The sequence below is a fragment of the Gavialis gangeticus genome, unplaced genomic scaffold, assembly GCF_001723915.1.
Source record: "Gavialis gangeticus isolate Ggan-Ray unplaced genomic scaffold, GavGan_comp1, whole genome shotgun sequence".
In the NCBI taxonomy this organism is placed as follows: Eukaryota; Metazoa; Chordata; order Crocodylia; family Gavialidae; genus Gavialis; species Gavialis gangeticus.
In genome coordinates, this window is record NW_017729024.1 from 94702046 (window position 1) to 94720031 (window position 17986).

The 17986-nt window shown below is 42.4% G+C and overlaps 1 long non-coding RNA gene across 2 annotated transcripts in view; it reads left to right on the forward strand.

Moving 5' to 3' along the window:
* The first annotated feature begins 975 nt into the window (after nucleotides 1-975).
* The window catches only part of LOC109297569, a 243259-nt gene continuing 226248 nt past the window's right edge, over nucleotides 976-17986 (forward strand). For both annotated transcript variants that reach the window (XR_002097354.1, XR_002097353.1), the window contains exons 1-2: nucleotides 976-1145; nucleotides 1415-1471. This is a non-coding gene — a long non-coding RNA (uncharacterized LOC109297569). The remainder of the gene's footprint in view (nucleotides 1146-1414; nucleotides 1472-17986) is intronic.

Here is a 17986-nt window from a genome sequence, read left to right on the forward strand (position 1 = left end):
TTAAGCAGGAGGCTGCCCATTTCTTGCCCCAATGCCATGGGGCGCTATCTGCAGCTCCGTTCCTCCCCTACACTGCAGCACAAGCCTTGCAGATGGCATCCAGATGTTACCCATATCACCGGCCCCACATTGGGCCCCAGAATCCTACCAGTTAGACTCCACTTAGATCCCTCCATTTAGACAGCCTATTCTGCCTTCATTCCTGGCTGCATAGCTCCCTGAGCTGCTTCCCCCTTACTGGCGTGGTCCCCCCTGGGACCTTTGGCTTCTAGCCCTGGCCCACCTCCAGACCAGTCAGAACCCTAGGCCTTCAGCTCTTGGGCATTCCTCATGGTGGGCCCTTGGCCTTTTGACCCTTCCGGTCCTGGCCCCAGCATTGACCAGTCAGGGGATGTTCAGACAGGTTCTTGAGTCTATGGCCTCACACTCTTTTTGGGGTCCACCTTCCAGACCCTACAAGGGGGTAACCCACCCAGTTGTGGCAGCTGGGGTTAAGATGCCCCAGCCCATCTTTCACTGGGGTGGTAACTGGTCTGGCATTTCCTGGGGGCTCCCGTGCCACTGAGATCCCCACCAGGCCACCCACTCCCAGCAGGGTGCAGTTTTAGGTCATGCCCGGGACCAGGAGCCTCCTAACCATCTCCTACAGCTCCTCCCTTACCTCCAGATGATACCAGCAGCCCTCCAGCCAGGCGATGTTGTTGCCTGGCCTCCCAGCAACAAAATGCCCTGTTTATATGGGCAGTCCTGAATCCAAAATGTCTGCCCTAATTAGGCATCTGCTGGATGCTGTCTTCTGGCCCTTAATGTGGCAGGCACAGACAGTGCCCTGCCACAACCAGGAACCTGCTGTGCTGGTATAGCAATTCAGGTGCTATGACTCCTTTCGGCTTAAACACTGCTGTTGTTAAAACTGCTGCTGAAACACACCTAAACTCAACCTAAGTCCCTGTAACTTGCTGTGCCTGTCTTGAACTCCCCACTTAGGTTTTTGTAATAACCCAGAACTAACAGCAGCCTTGCAGACCAACAGTTTGACCACTGGCACCAGTTACGAAGACCACTGATGGTGCTCTTCTGCCACGTCTTTGATAGAACTTCAATCTTGGGAGAATGGTGTTAGACCCCAGATCAGTGGAATCTTGGTAGGTCTAATCATTAGCGTGAGAACAATGGGGCTCCACCTTCCCTACACCCTGCCTACCACCAAGCCTTTGTCACTCTGATGTTGCACAGAAGTAATTTCACCTTAGTTTAGTTCAGTCCCACTCTTGGCTTGGTTCATCTGGATCAAATTCCAGTCTATACTTCGCCCTTTTTAGCCGCATCCACAACGATGCAAGAGGGTTGTCAACTGTCTCCTGTCCTTCATTCATGGTTCTTTACCAGTCGTCTCTATTTTCTTGTCCTACAGATGCACCGCTGCCTCGGCTCCACTCTGCAAAGCCGGACCTCCACGTCACTCTTCCAGGTAGGTCATCTAACTCCTCTGAGTCAGCTTGTAGGGACAGCTCCTTGGTTGGAGAGTGCCACCAATTACCCCTCCCGGGGCTTGTCGCTTGACTGCAGCCTTTCTTCGGCTGCTGAGGACCCACTTCTGGTTCCCCTTTTGGGCAGTCTTCTGGGGTTTTTGGCTTTGTCTCACTGTCCCTGACAGTGAATCGGCATTGGAATATGTTTACAAAGCACATCTACACTGGCAGCAGGTTTTTTTTCCCCCTCAGGCACCCTTGCCCTTGCCTGTGGCTGTGACTCAGTGTACAGTGGCACCTCCGGTAAGTCTTGCGGCACGGCAGTCTCATCATTGCTGCCATATTTCCATGGCTCAGCAATCTTACTGTCCCTGCCACAGTCCCTTAAGAGACTTCTCCAGTTAGATACACAAAAAACTTGCCTGTACTTCTTGTGATTGGTAAAGCCAGTTTTGCATTGGAAATATGGCACAGATTTGCCAAAAATGCTGAGAGAATCTAGTCCTTTTATCTTTTACAGTTAACAAATCCTCCTAAAACACACCAGTTGCTAACATTTTACCACCCCCAAATGTTTTCCAAACATGTGTCCAGAAATTCTATGCTACTTTCACAAATGTGAAAATCTTACACATTCAAAACTTCCACTTCCCCTATTTGCTTTCAGGTCTCTATTAAATAACTCTTGTTTGAATTTCTCCTTTAAAGCCAATTTTCAATAATTCAAGTGGAAAATTTCTGTGGAATATATGGGAAAAACACATTATTTCCATGGCTCAGTAGCTTAAAAGAGCTTGAATCCTACTTTGAGCTGAGATCACGCAAGGCAAATTTCACCCAAAACAAATATATCCAAGAAAGTCATGAGAAACAAAGAAAACATAGGACAGAAGATGGAACCTCTTTGCACATAATTTTTTTTAGCAGCAGCTAATAGAGACAGGAAAATCCTGGCTCTATTTAAATCAATGGCCAAAATTCAACTGACTTGATGATCTGAGGATTTCAGCCATGGAGCTTTATGTTTGTTAGTGTGCTATACAAATATTAACGAGTTAATTGTCTCCATACTAGTGGGAGTGAACAAAATAGATTTTACTTCCACTATGTACATAGGAAAAATACAAACAAGCAAAGTGCCTTTCCCAAGACCACACTACCAATCAGAGAAAGAGCTAAGATTTGAATGAAGTTGGGGGGAGGGTCTCCTTCCTATATCTATGCTTCGTACATGAGATGTTGCTGTTGGTAGGCTTAATTATGGACAAAGCATGTAGGATGTAATCTAGACATGGTGCCAAAACTTAATAAATACTTTATCCTGATGAAAACTGATGCAATGTTATCATGGACTTAAAGGCACAAAGGCTAACGGGATTGAAAATATTGGCATGGACAATGACACACCCATGGTATAGTTAAAAGTCAATATAATGCACTTGAATTAGTGGGGAATGAATAATCTTCATTCCAGAATACTAAAATATTTACTTTGTAAAATTTTTTGATCAATTTGGGATTGGTCCCAGATGACCTGAGAATAGCAAATATAATATCCACATTGCTTAGAGGGTGGGGAGAGGCAGCTATGTAAACAATTCCAGTGCCTTTAGTCTCATCTCTGTGGTATACAAAACTACGACCAGTTTTGAAGGAAAGAATATATGATGCTGTAGACATAAATGGAACATGAAGCAAAATGCAATATGGGCTTAGCCAAAGTAGATTGTGATACAATAACTTTCTTTTTAAAAAATAAATGGGATAAAATAACTGATTTTCCTACATGAAGAAAATGTAATATATTTAATATCTCTGGACTTCAATAAAAATATCCATTATAGGGTCACAGGAAATTTTAGGTCAAACCAGAAAAGATGTGAAATTGTGCTAGCTTCATGGTAGCTACATGGATACATAGTTGGTGTATCTAGAACAGTGGTCACCAACCAGTCAACTGGGGAGCCCTTGACAGTCAATCTCTATCTAGGGTGGGGATAGCCTGGGCAGCTCATCCAGGCATGTGGTAGGCCTCCTGCCACTGCATGTACCTCAGCAGAGGCCTGGGGGACACATGCCCCTTGATCTGTGCATAGAGTGAGGCAGCTGCCATTGACTACTGGGATTTGCACCCCGAACCCTGCTGCAGCTTGGGGTGCAAAGCCCTGGGCACAAAGCTGCCTTGTCCCATGCACAGATCAGGGGGACACGTGCCCCCCAGGCCTCCACCATGGTGCATGCAGCAGTGGGAGCCCCCCATGCAGCTGGATGAGCTACCTGGGCTCTCACCTTCCCATGGTCTGGCCCAGCTGGGGTCCTACTCACCCATACCCCAGCCTCACTCCCTACCTCACTGCAGGGGCCTCAATCTGGCCCTCCCCCACAGAGTGACCTGCTGGGAGATGGATCCTGGATTTTCCTTTACTTCACAAAGTTATCTTCACCTTTAAAAGGTTGGAGACTGCTGATCTAGAACATGCAGTTAGTCATGCAGCCTACATCAGCCCAGGGTACAGCTATGGTAGGACAGGAAGAGAGGCTAGACTGCATACATGGTAACTTCATTGGTACAGAGCTATAAGGTGGGAAGACATTTTTAGGCAATGGCTTTAGCATGTGGTATACAATTGCTGGGGTGGAGAAAAGTCAAAGGCGTTGAAAGCCTTTGTCAGTTAATGGTGCATATGGGAGAGTTTCAGTTTATTCCCTCAGTCCCCACAGTAAGCCAGCGTAGGAGTTTAAACCATACTATCACTATTCCACAATAATTCCCTGTTTGGGCATTCTTTATTTTAAGTAAGGGGGGATTACCTTTGAAAATTGTGTAAGTTAAGTTTATTATGGTCTTCAAAGTGAGTAAACTACCTTGCACAAAGACACCCATAGTGCTTTATATCCTATCTTACTGAACACTCATTTCACTCTGTTGACAAACCCTGAAAGTAGTTGGCCTATTTAGCCTGGCAAAATGTAGAGTGAGAGAGGGCATGAAATTGCTCTCTGTTAGTACTAGGAAGGAAGGGGGCTATTTAAATTCAGATGCTGTGGTCACAAGAACATATGGGTATCAGTTAGCTCTGAATAGACTTAGGCTGGAAAACAGAAGAAGGTTACTAACTATCATATAAATGAAGTTCTTAAAAAGCCTTCCAAAAGGAGTGGGGGAAAGAAACCTAATTTTAAGATGGAGATTAATAAGTGTATGAACACAATTAAATGGCATGGCTGTCTGCGGCATCAAAGGAATGAACTCTCTGCCACAGGACCTGGGGACAGAAGTTACACATAAACCAGCTGAAGTATTCAGAAAGTGGTTTAAATTTGTAAGAGAATAGAAGTTCAGTGCACATAAACCAGTTTCAAATGGCTGAAACTGGTTAAAGATAAGCCTGGTTGAATGTAGTATCAGACTTAACTGATTTGGGTCAAGCTGGCTTATGAAACTTCTGTCCCAAACCTGTTCCTGGTTGAAGTTAAATTACATTCTCCCAGCACCCCAGCATACTTTGTAGACCTGGGCTCCAGAGATCAGGGCTGGCCCCACCTGTTTGCTCCCTAGCTGAAGCACTGAGGGCTGGATGAAAAGGGGACAGGGGTGGCAAACCCAGCTGGGGATGCAACCTGGTCTGGGGGAGGGGGGTGGGAAAAACCATCTGGGGTCTAGGGCAAGGGAAGGAGGTTAAATACCTCTTTCCCCACTCAAACTTACTGCTGGCTCTGACTATGAACTACTAATCCCAGAGGCACCTGGAAGCAGGAAAAGGAAGGGATGAGCAACCCTGCAGAGTCTTGTTGCTGTGACTTTAGACTGCAAATCCCAGAGACTTCTGGGGAAGCAGAAAGAGGAAGCGAATACCCAGCCAATGTTAGCTGTGTGGCAGAGAGCTGTGCTTTAGTGCCCCCCCCCAGCTTCTGTCCTGAGCCACTGCAGGCATGTGGCTGCATATCCTGAATCAAAGGTAAATGTCTGTCCACTTCTGTTTCAATTTAATCTTTGCAATTTAGACTATTCTGCAAAAACTGAATCAGTTCAGCCTCAGGCTTTTTGACTGTCTGTACTTAGCCCAGAAGTCTCTTCCACTCCTACTTCCTGCATCCCTATGTAGATGTGCCACTTCTGCCAATAAGATATTTATTAGCCAAACTGATTAATTTGGTCTGGGGAATGCATCCAACAAAGTATTTTGCTAATTACAAAGGCTGCACTTGTTCATTTCCAACAGTTCATGCAGGTTAGGTGATTTCTTTTTTATGCAGAAATAGAATGTTGCTGATTTCAAATGCTTTGTGACACTTCTGCTTTCTCTGTATAGTTTTTATTGACTCTTTTTCTTGGTAATTTCACTACTTTATGCCTTTGAAAGCAGTGGATGAATATTCAAATCGCAGTTGAATACATTTAGACAATAACAGATGTATTCCTGAGAGATCAAATTATTCTGAATGAACAAATTGTCCTGTTTATCTATATTAAGCATTTATTATGACTTTGTTTTTTCTCATCCTTTCTAATATGGAAAAAAAAACCTTCTCATTGTTTCAAAAATGATTTTTCATGGATTGCACATGTTCAGTGCCAAGATGCTTATCACATGTGCTTGATTGCATCTTAGGCTGAGAAACTGCCCTGATCTCAACTGTCAGCAGCCAATCTTTAGAGCAGCTTTCTGAGTGCACCTTTAGGCTGAAATCTTAGCTTTACTGAAGCTGCTGGGAGCCTTCCTGTTTACTTGAGTAGGGACAAGAATTGATACCAGGGGCAGGCAAAGAATAGCCCACAGGCTAGATCTGGCCAGAAGTGGAGTCCATTTCCCAGCAGTCCCAGGCCTCCAATGGCTGGGGCCCATGGAGACCCAAGCTGCAGCTGTGCTTTGATAGCACAAGGCTGGGGTTGCCATGGAGACTAGCCCCAGCCACACTGGCAGGGCAGGGCAGGGCAGGGCAGGGCAGGGCAGGGCAGGGCAGAGGGTTGCTCCAGAGCTTCTGGGATCTTGCAGCAGAGGCAGCTTGGGCCAGGGCCAGGGCCAGAGTGGATCATGACTCTGCCCTGGCTTGGGACCAGGTGTCTTCACTGCAAGGAGCCAAAGCAAAGCTTCAGTCTTCAGCCGGTACACTCTGGACGGAGGGACACAGGCAGTGGATTGCAGCTCTGCTGTGGTCCCAGACCAAGCTGCCTCTGCTGCAAGATCCCAGTGGCTCTGGAGTAGCCTCTGCCATGCGCCCTGCCAGCATGGCTGGGGCTGGTCTCCATGGCAATCCCAGCCTCCTGGTATCACAGAGCAGCTGCGGCTGGGGTCTCCATGTAGACCAGCCCCAGCTATGCAGGCAGGGGCTGCTGGGAAATGGCATCTGGCTGCCGGCTGGATCCACCATTTTGCTCACCCCTGATCGATCCCTATGTTAGGCAGAAGCTAGAGCAGGAGACACTTTGGAGACTAACTGGTTCAGAGAGGCATGAGCTTTCCTAGCCAAGAACCTACATCATCAAATGCTATTAATAGACTTGCAGAAAGGTGTTAGTATTTTTAGAAATGGTGATATGAAGGAGAGCTGTACACAGGCAAGGTTTTTTGGGTAGATGTTATATCTTTTATTAGACAAACTAAACAGTTGGAAAAAGGTTCTTTGAAAGCTTTCAGGCACAAACACCCTTCTTCAGGCATTGGGCGATTCTGCTGCTGTTCTGAGTTCTCCAAGATAGAAAAGAACATTTTTAGAAATGGTGATGTGATGGAGAGTTATATAGTACTTGGATAGCATGTCACATGTTATTATAAGACTGCTTTTGTATCTGCAGTTACTGTTGTCATGTGTGCATATCAGGTACTAGCAAACACATGGCAAGTTAGATGCCTCTGTATGTATCTGAATCTTATTTTCAAAACGGTGTTATAGTAAAATGAACACAATGGCACCCTAAAGTTGTAAAAGACAAACAGTCTGGGGTTCAGATTAATCACTCAAGAAAACAGTACTTTATATTATTTTTTCATATTTAATATCAATAGACGTGTGACATAAAAGTAGAATTATTAAACCAATCAGAATCCCCTATCCTGTTTTTAGGTAAAAGTATTCAAAAGGATAAGGTGAGAAAACTTAAGTTAAATGACTTTATTTGATAATATACAAATATGGCAGCTATATTCTTGTAACCTTTTAGGACTGGCATAAACATATCATACTGAAAAATATTTTTGTACGCTAAAATTCCCTTTTATACCTTCCAGGGATTGTTTTAGCTTCAGACATATTTTTGTCTCCTTACTTCTCCCCCTACCCCCTTCCCTCCCCCCCCCCAATTTCAGCTATATCAAGCTTTGATCATTATACTAGGTGGAAGACCAACAAATTCTGCAGGGAAAAAATAAAGCTCTTTTGTAAACTCTTTATCCTACTTAGGTCATATGTTTGTTTTTTCTGTGCAGAACATCTGGGTTTTCAGAAGAGTTGGCCAGTTTTGCAAATGAAAGTCCAATAATAAAATGACAGCTCCTACAGGTTAGCAGCATTAGAGGAAGGAATGCACCAGGGTGATCCACACCATCAAATTGATTTATTAGTACAGCTGGCTAAAAGGACCGGCCAAAGCCCTGCATTCAGTTCAGCTGTTTATTTGTGTCACTATCAGACACTCGGCTATTTCAGGAAGCCAGTATTGCCAGAATTCTTCAGTCATTTTTATGGAGAACTTTGAATGTTGTCATCAAAATAATTGCTAAAATAAACCACAACAATATCACAGCACCTTTCACCCTTACACACTCTTCGGTGTTACCTGTAATATTACTATGTTCTTATACATACTATTTTCTTTATTTAGTATCTAGCTATGTTCAAAATAATGCAGTATCAAGTCTTAATCCTACAACCACTCAAACTTTCTTTCTGCATAGAAATAATTCTACTGATTTCAATGGACAATACATAGGGATTCTTAGCAGGTTTAACCCAGCCATCTAAGACCAAAATGAGCCAAAAGAGCAAACATTACAAAATAAGCTTAAAATAATATATAAAAAGTACCTGTCTTATAGTGACAAAGTCAATTATTATAGGAACTAATACCTAGTAGCATTGCAATACATTTGTGATAGTAAAGAGCTGCAGTTATTTCAGATCTGTTCAAAGTATTAATCAAATATTTTATTTCCTGAATCTCACAGTGTTTTCCAAAATGCTGATGTGTGCCCCGCCATTATTTTATTAGGTAACTGACCAGGGTACAAATTCTGGCTCCACTTAAGTCAGTGACAGAACTCACTTTGGCTTCAGTGAAGCTAGCATTTCATCCCTAGATGAATAATTCACAGATAGCTAGTCATTTTTAAACATTTATCACTGATTCTTCCAACTAATAAAAGGAGCATATAGTCTGACAGAAAATGTCACTGCCTACAAACACTCATTGGTTTAACACCCCCCTCCCTCCCCCTCCCAAAGAGATTTATATAATACCAAAAGTATTTCATAGTAATTCAGAATAATCTGCAAGGCATAAAAATATGTATGCGACTCTACTCATTTAAAAATAGTAACTGAATTAATTGGAATTACAAGTTGCTCTAAAGTCAGTCACATTGAATCGTTATGAAATTGGGCCTAACTTAATGTGGGGCTTCTGAGCTTCACCTTCAAAATTGGTTGATAATATGAATGTTTTTAAGGTGGGAAAAACACCCCACTCGCATACTTATGAGAAGAAACATCAAACTGATGACAAAAATCACCTCTATTTTTCTTAATTAAATGTGATTATCTGTTACTAAAACTGAAGGCAATCATTTCTTATTGACTGTAGAATAAAGCTGCACCACTTTTAAGTTGGGAAGCTAACCCCACCTACTACTACTTGAAATTTGAATTTGCCAAGGTGTGCCATAGCTGAAGCTTTCTTGTAATATATGTTGAACCTTCCCGACACCTGAATAATAAGCAGCAGAAAGAATCATGGCAATGTCTCATAACCTCTGCTGAATTCATCTCAAGTAGCTACCCTACTGTTAGACAGGAAGAGATACATACTGCTAAGTCTTGCTACTCTATGTCGATATATGGCATAATAGGGGAACAGTCAATCTAAATTTTAGTCCTTTCTGTCAAGAGGAAGTCATAGCCAGTAGGAAATTTCTTTGTGTAAGGCTCATTGGTTTTCAAAAGGGCCAGCTCTGAGACTCTGGATGATGAGCATAAAGATAGAAGACATGCCAGTTTTGCAGCTAAGTCACTGATGCTGCAGGAAGAAATGTCAAATAAAGCTAAATGATTTAGCAAAACATTAACGTCCCCAAAGGAATTAAATTTTGGCTTGACAGGTTTAGATAGTGAAGCAGGCCTGACTAGCATCCTAGACTTCCTCGTTCTGGTTACCTCTGAGAAAACAGAGCATTAACTCAGGCACATGACAGACCTGGACTTACCAAGTGCCAATTTTAATTTTTTTTTATTGTTTTGGCTAAATGGTCAATGGTTTTGTATGGAACTTTTAAAATGGAGATTTTGTCGCTTTGTTTAAATTTGCCCCACAGAACAAACTTTCTGTAACTCCACCATATAATATCTGGCTGCCTTGTTTGGAGTCTTAAGGAAGATTTCAGTAGTCCATCTTTGCAATCTTTTATTTATTTGTTTAGAGGAGGAAGGAGAAAGTGTGTGCATGTGGAAAATGCTTTGTAGCTCATTTAAGTCTCTGCCACTGGAAAGATATTCACTTGTCTTCTGTGTTGGGTCAGTTTGCCCAGATCCTTTGAGATTTATGGAGAATTGCAGTATTGAGTAGACCTGTGGTTTGAACAGTCAGTGGATAAAGATCAAGAAGCAGTGCTCCTCTTTAGATGCTCCTCTTAATTTTCCCCTCATTGTTTGAAACAGTAGAAAGTACAGTGACAGGTCTAAGTACATATTTTATTTCACATTATTTCTTGCATGAGAAACTGAAGGAAAAAAAGGCACATTGTGTGATTGGGAGAGCTTGTGAAAAATTTCAACCGTTGTTCCTTTACTGATGATAAAGCTAGAAATAAAGACAATTCTGTCCTAGTGGATACAGCACTGGTTTTCACTTTCCATGTACTAGCATAGAGGAATGTACAATGTCCCCATTGGGAAACAGTCTAATGCAGCAACGGTTTGGAGATCAGAATTTTTGATGGATTCTAAAACTGAACTGAAAAGCAATCCAGGCTGTTATTTTATGGACAGAGGGAGTACTTAATGTGGATGGAGTATTCAGTTTGCTTATTGATGTGAAGCTCTGATTGCCTTATAAAATGTAACTAATCCTCAGGCAATAAGTAAGGATATGTTCCCTTTTCAGAGGCTTCAAAGCTTGAATGGTGAGTGAAAGTTTTGTAGATGTAGGGGATGAAATTATATTCTTTGGGACTACTTTAAATAATTAAGTTAAGAGAAAGTTTTGGATTTGAAAATTATTAATGGCAATTGTTCTTAATTGGGATTCCTGTAGAACGATGTCATGAAACAAAAGGGGATTTTCCCTGAGAAAAGACCAAGCAATGTAATGCCTTAGAATTGAAATAAGAGGGGAATGAGAGTTTGCTTTTAATTAACTTGAGTAAACCTAGAGTACAGGGAAGTTAAATTCCTGTTAAAACATTCTAACAAAAGAATTTAGCCTTAGGTTACAGCTCTGAGAGAAAGCAAGGAAAAACATAGATTTTTTTTCCAATTTTGTGTTTTGATTTTTGTGCAGCTCTTATTTCCTATTTTGTAGACAAAAGTGTGCTTTATGGAGGGATTTCGATCACCTTGAGTGTTAAGTTATGTGTTTCACACAAAGGTTCCCCAAGGATCAAGAAAGCAACAGAAAGTCTTCAATGAATGCTGATATTAAGCGAGAGCTTTTGGAAGCTTTAAACTGCCTGTATAGATACTTCCAATTTCAGCCAAACCAGACTGATATAATAACCCCTTACTGTATGCAAAATTCTTCATAATCCAGTGTTTATTGGTTTACTTCATAAAAACAAAAACAACTACCCACAGTAGTGATATAAGACTTAGCAATTCCTAGGTAGGTAGATGCAGAAAGACTCTGACGAACAATGCTACTAATTGGCCATGTCTACATATGCATTTAACTGTAGATTAATTAGATTAACTATAGTAGACTTATTAGCTATAGACTAATGCTCTAATCCCATGCACTGCACCGGGATCAGGCAGCAGTAAACTAATTAGTCAAGGACAGTACTAGTTTATGCCAGGGTAATTTATTGCAATTAAACTCACATGTAGATGCTGACCACGGGCATAAATTGTGCCCAGTCAGCCCAGCCAGCCGGGGGCCAAACTCCTGCTTGCTGCCTCACTACATGGCTCTGTATTTTCAGCACCCTCATGTCCTAGCCATCACCTGTGCCAGCTGACACTACCACCTGGAGCCCAGGGCTGACGCCTTCACCCATGCCCCCAGCCAGCCCAGGCCTGCCCCACCTGGCTCAAATTGTTGATGTCCCAGGCATATGTGTAGAAGCTGTACCCAGAAGTAGTTTACTCTAGCCCAAACCACTCCAAAGTTTATTGCTTTATATTAATTGCATGGGTAGACACACTCACTATGAACAACATCTGCTTGTTTAACTATTTGATTAAATACTTTAATATAATGTACCTACTGAATACTCAGAGGCAGCCCACAATCAATGCCCATGAAAAAGCTGAACTCCTAAATATATACTTCATGTTAGTATTCCTGAAATCAAACGGGGGCTGTTCACCTGACCAGAGGCCCGAGGAACATGGGGAAGACAACAGGCTACATGAAATCAGTCCTGAACAGATGAGGGATCTCCTATAATACTTGGATGTTTTCAAGTGTGCTGGGCCAGATGATCTGCACCCAAGAGTCTTGAAAGAGCTGGCTGAGGTTATAGCAGTGCCACTGGCCAGGCTGTTTATAGAGTTGTGAAACTCAGGAGTGGGTCCTGGATGACTGGAAGAGGGCCACTGTGGTGCCCATCTTTAAGGGAAGAGGAATGACCCTGGTAACTACAGACAGGTCAGTCTGAATTCAGTCCTGGGTAAAAACTGAAAAATTTATTAAGGAGGCCATAAATTGCAATCTGGTAACTGATGGGGTGTTAAGAAGCAACTAGCACGGCATTGTCGAGGGTAGATCATGCCTGACAAACCTTGTGTCTTTCTATGACCAGGTAACTAGCCATCTGGATGAGGGACACGAGGTTGACAAGACTTACTTAGACTTCAGTAAAGCCTTTTATCCTGCTTCTCATGGGATTCTCTCAAACAAACTGGAGGGTGCTGGGCTGGACCAAAATACAGTGAGCTGGATGGACAGGTGGCTAAGAGGATGCTCTCAGAGGGTGGTAATTGATGGGATGGCCTCATCCTGGAGGGCTGTCTCCAGTGGCGTCTTCCAGGGATTGGTGCTTGGACCCGTGCTCTTTAATATATTCATTAACGACTTGGATGAGGGAGTGGAAAGCTCAGTAATTAAGTTCATGGATGATACCAAACTGTGGTAAAATGCAGACACATTGGAGGATAGGGTCAGGATCCAGGATCACCTTGACAGACTGGACTCATGAGTGGAATGGAATTGGATGAGGTTTAACAGGGATAAGTGCAAAGTCCTTCGTCTAGGTAAAAAGAACACCCACCACAACTACATGAAGGGTGGTGGTCTACTAGCTGCCACAGTATCTGAATATGACCTGGGGGTCATGATTGACCTGAAGATGAATATGAGCCAAAAGTGTGATGAGGTTGCCAAAAAGGCAAATAGAACTCTGGCATGCATCAGCCAATGTGTGGCCAATAGATCCAGGGAGGTGCTCCTTCATCTCTATTCAGCACTGATGAGGTCTCAGCTGGAGTACTATATCCAGTTCTGGGCGCCACACTTCAAGAACAATACAGATAAGCTTGAGAGGGTACAAAGAAGGACCACCTGTATGATCAAGGGCATGGAGGATAGGCCTTATGAGGAGAGGCTCCAGGAACTGGGCCTTTTCAGTCTGAATAAGAGAAGTCTGATAGGTGACTTGATAGTCACCTACAAGTACATTGGGGTGAACACCAAGATCTAGGGCAGCAACTCTTTAGGAGGGCATCTAAAGGGAGGATGAGGACCAATGGGCATAAGCTTATAGAGGGTAAGTTTAGGCTAAAAATAAGAAAGAACTTTTTCTCTGTTAGGGTCACCAGAATCTGGAACACACTCCCAGCAGAGGTGGTGCAATCACCCTCCTTGGAGTTGTTCAAGATGTGGCTCGACAGCCACCTTGTTGAGCTTGTCTGAGCCCAGTAACTTCCTGCCTATGGCAGGGGACTGGACTTGATGATTTTACAGGTCCCTTCTGGTTCTAAGATTGTATGATAATTTAAAGGTATGAGCTACAATGCTCCGTTTATCTATAGACTGATTCCCAACTGAAAAGGATTTTCTTCTTTGACTGTTAAATTTTATACGGACATCTTTTTTCCCTTTAGATAATTAGTAGCATTGTTGGTACTGTGGGAACTTTTTGTTTTTTCTTGGGAAAAAACATTAGAGCTTGTTAGTGAGAAGAACAAGGGAGTTAAGGCCTTATATAGACATTCAGTTTATCCTGGGAGAGTCATTTTTTCTACCAGGAGAAACCATGAGAATTTACAAGTGTTCAAACTTTTTCTGCCATGGTAAAAATCGTCACTCCAGGAGGAAAAATAACCTAGAAACACCCAGGATTAAATCACTCCCAGGAGTGAATGTCTGTACACACCATGGCTTCTCTCAGAAGAGAACATAGTCCTCCAGCACGTCCCCTCCCTGCCCCTCTAGGGAGGGGTATGTCACTCACTGAATGCTGCTTCTCCAGCAGGGAGCAGAATACGCCCCTTTCATAATCCTCACATTGTACTGCAGGGAAACAGGCTGACCATGGGCAGTCTGGGTCAGCCAGTCAGAGCTGTCCTATGCTCTGTTGCCAGCTATTGCCATGCAAACTAAGAATTCCTACAGAGCATCCTGAGATGTGTGCACAGCTCCCCTGCCCTCTGGCTACGGTGTCAATACTGAAAGCCCTCTACTCTTCAGGGTCTCTAGCAGGAGAACAAGCCTAGGAGAATTCTTCCAGATTCTTTGAATATGTGTGTTCAGCCTAAATGTACCTGTGTTCCTATGTTGTGTTTAATCTTTTTATTCCATAAAAAGACATAAATCACACTATGTAGTGCATCTTGCACCTGTTTATAGAGCACATTAGAAAACAGGGCTACTAACAGGTAAACAAAAATTGAGGTTCTCAGCGAGGCAGGCAGCAGAAAACTGAAAGAAAAGCTGTACACACTGAGGAACTGATGCTAAAAACAGTCAACAACCACTGACTGTAGTGGGTTTTTAGTGTACAGCTTATCTGCAAGATCAAGCATGTTAGAAGATGTAAAATGTTTTTATATACTGTCCTTTCTGCTCTAACTTGTTATTCCATTGAAAGGCTCAGAACATTTCAACCAGCTGGAAAGTAGAAGAGAGGACTGAAAGCCATACACAGTAATGTTGAATTAATTAGTCATCTTGACTCAAGTTAGGGAGGTTAATAATAGCTTGGCATGGTATACCGGTTAGGACATTTTGCTTTGCAAACAGGAAAATATGCAGCTTGGTAATTAATTCTTCCTTTGATGTCCAAAATGAGCTGATCTTCAGATCTGCAACAAAGTCTGGTTTGGATTCTCTAGGTACAATAGGCTGTGTGATATCATCTGTAAACTTGTCTTGTTACCAAACCCCATTTGGGGATGTGAAATCAAATAGTTGATCATCAGATTTGCCTTTGGGCTCAGTGGTTCCAGTTTCTTTATAAATAAAGCCAGGAAACAAACCATAATGTCTGTTGACCTATGAGTGATATAAATTACAGTTCTTCATGGGTCACTGTTATAAAAAATTCTCTGTGGACCTGTTTTGTCTAATAGTGAGTGCTTGTCCCAAAATCTCTCATGATTTATGTTCCTTGCAATAGCAGTGACTTCAGTGAGATTATGTAGGGTATATACACAAGCTGAATTTGACCTTGAGTGGATTCAGTGAGATGCTCCAAAAATGAAATCAGGAGGGCTAAGTAGCTGAGTAAGAGTTTGGATAAATTTGGATATTTCAGCATTTGTTTTCATACTGAAATTGGCTAAAAGATCAAAATTTTAAAACTGTTTTTGGAATAGAAAGTTCCACAAAAAGCATAAGTATTAAGAAAAAAAGCTTCAGCATCTTATTTTTGCCATTTTCTGAATCCAAACATTTTTGGCTTGTCAAACTGACAGGAAATATTTACTTTTGGCTCAGTTTGACATTGAACTGGGCCCACCTGAGCATCTGTATTGCTTCATGGGAAATGTAGTTCACCAGGGAGTCCAGTCCATTAGGAACATGAAACATTCCAATTACATCTCCCTTGTCATGAGATTCCTGTGATATACCACAATTGTACAATCAGGAGGAAAAAACTGTTGCATCTTGGAAGATATAGTACAGCCAGGGAGCTAAATCAAGGAAGAAAAGAGGAGGCTTGAGGTAGCCTAATTGATAGCTTGTAGGAAGGACTGTAGCAGCTCAGATGGATACAGATTGATGTTGGAGTTACCTAAAAAAATATTTGATTCTTGATTGGCCAATCAAACTTCTGTGGTTTGAGACAAACTAACTTAAAATTAAATGTTTCATATTGGTTTTCCTCAAAGATGTTTTTTTCTCAGCACAATATAATTGTGCTATTGAAACCTTTGATTGTTTTGGAAAGCATATTTTCCATCAAAAACTGTTATAATGGAAAATTCATAACCAGCTTCAGTCTGAACTTTCCTGTGATTTTTTACAAGGGCCAAACCAAACTGTAAAGCTTTCCAAGTTCAGTATTCACATGGATAGAACATGTTGCTAAATAGGGATCGCCTTGCAAGAGATTTCAACCATGAAGACAATGGTCATATTGTCTAAAGAGAATGTGCCTCTGTGCTTTAATTTATAATATGAATCTCTGTTTTGGAATCTACAAAGTATATTATAATTTCCTAATAATTCTACGACACGGAAGAGGCAAGTTGGAGAAGAATTGTAATGAGAAATTCTAGATGTAGGTTTGTCTGCCAGTACAATATAATCATTTAAATAACATACTATTTTCTCTTTTTTTTTAATATGCTGGTATGCAACACACCAAAGTGAAATAATGCAATGCCTTCTAATTTATTCTCTAAACTCTAAATGGTGTTCAGTTAAATATTTTGCATATCTGTAAATTGGGCTTTAGATTAATTTATTGGGCAGTATGCATTGAGGGCTATAGGTTGTACAGACGGGACCGAGTAGGGAGGAAAGAGGTGGGGGCAGGGGAGGTTGCTCTCTATGTTAAGGAGCATTATACATCTACCCTAATTAAAACGGGATCAGAAGAGGAGAAAGTTGAGGCATTGTGGGTTAGGATATATGGAGGTTGAGGGGGGAGGGACTTGGTGGTGGGGGTCTCCTACAGACCACCACATCAAGAGGAAGAGGTAGCTTGATATTCCTGAGGTAGCTCTCAGAAGCCATATGGTCTAGGGATGGGGGACCTAAAATACCCTGACATCTGCTGGATAAGGAGCAGTCAGCCAAATCCAACCATTCACATAGGTTCTTAACCTGCATACAGGACCTTCACCTAATGCAGGAGGTATACGGTTCCACTAAGGGAAATGCCTTACTGCACTTGGTGTTGGCTATAGGGGATGACCTGGTAGGGGAGCTACAGATTTGTGGTCATCTTGGGGACAGTGACCACCAAACAATTGAATTCACTATATGATGTAGAGTGGGTAAGATAACTAGTAGGGTGGAAATGCTTAACTTTAGGAAGGCTAACTTCAGTGGGCTCAGGAGCTTAGCCAATAATGCACTGCAGGATAGGAATATCGGCGAGATGGGAGTCCAGGAAGGGTGGTCGTTCCTAAAGAAAGCAATCCTTCAGGCACAGAGGGAGATGATCCAAGTGCAAGGGAAAGGGGGGAAAGGGGCCAAAAATCTTCCTTGGCTAAACAGAGAAATCCAAGGGATCCTAATGGGAAAAAAAGAGGCATATATGTGGTAGAAGCAGGGGGAAGCTACCAAGGAGGAATATACCCTTGCAGGGAGGCAGTTAGAAAAGCCAAAGCAAGTACAGAGGTAAGGCTGGCAACACAAATTAAAGAAAACAAAAAGTCTTTTTTTAGGTATGTAGGGAGTAAAAGAAAGATGCAGGGCAGCATAGAACCCCTACTGAACAAGTAGGAGCAATTAGTGACAGACGGGGGGACAAGGCTGAGCTCTTCAATGAGTTTTTTTGCCTCAGTTCTTGAACAAGGGTCAACATAAATCTCCTAATGCATTCTTAGATGGGCATCAGAGGAACACCAGCCCGCCAACTGTTGATGCTGACTTGGTGCAGCGTCACTTGGATGGACTGGATGTGTTTAAATTGGCAGGCCTAGATGAGCTTTATCTGAGAGTACTGAAGGAATTCACCAGTGACATAGCA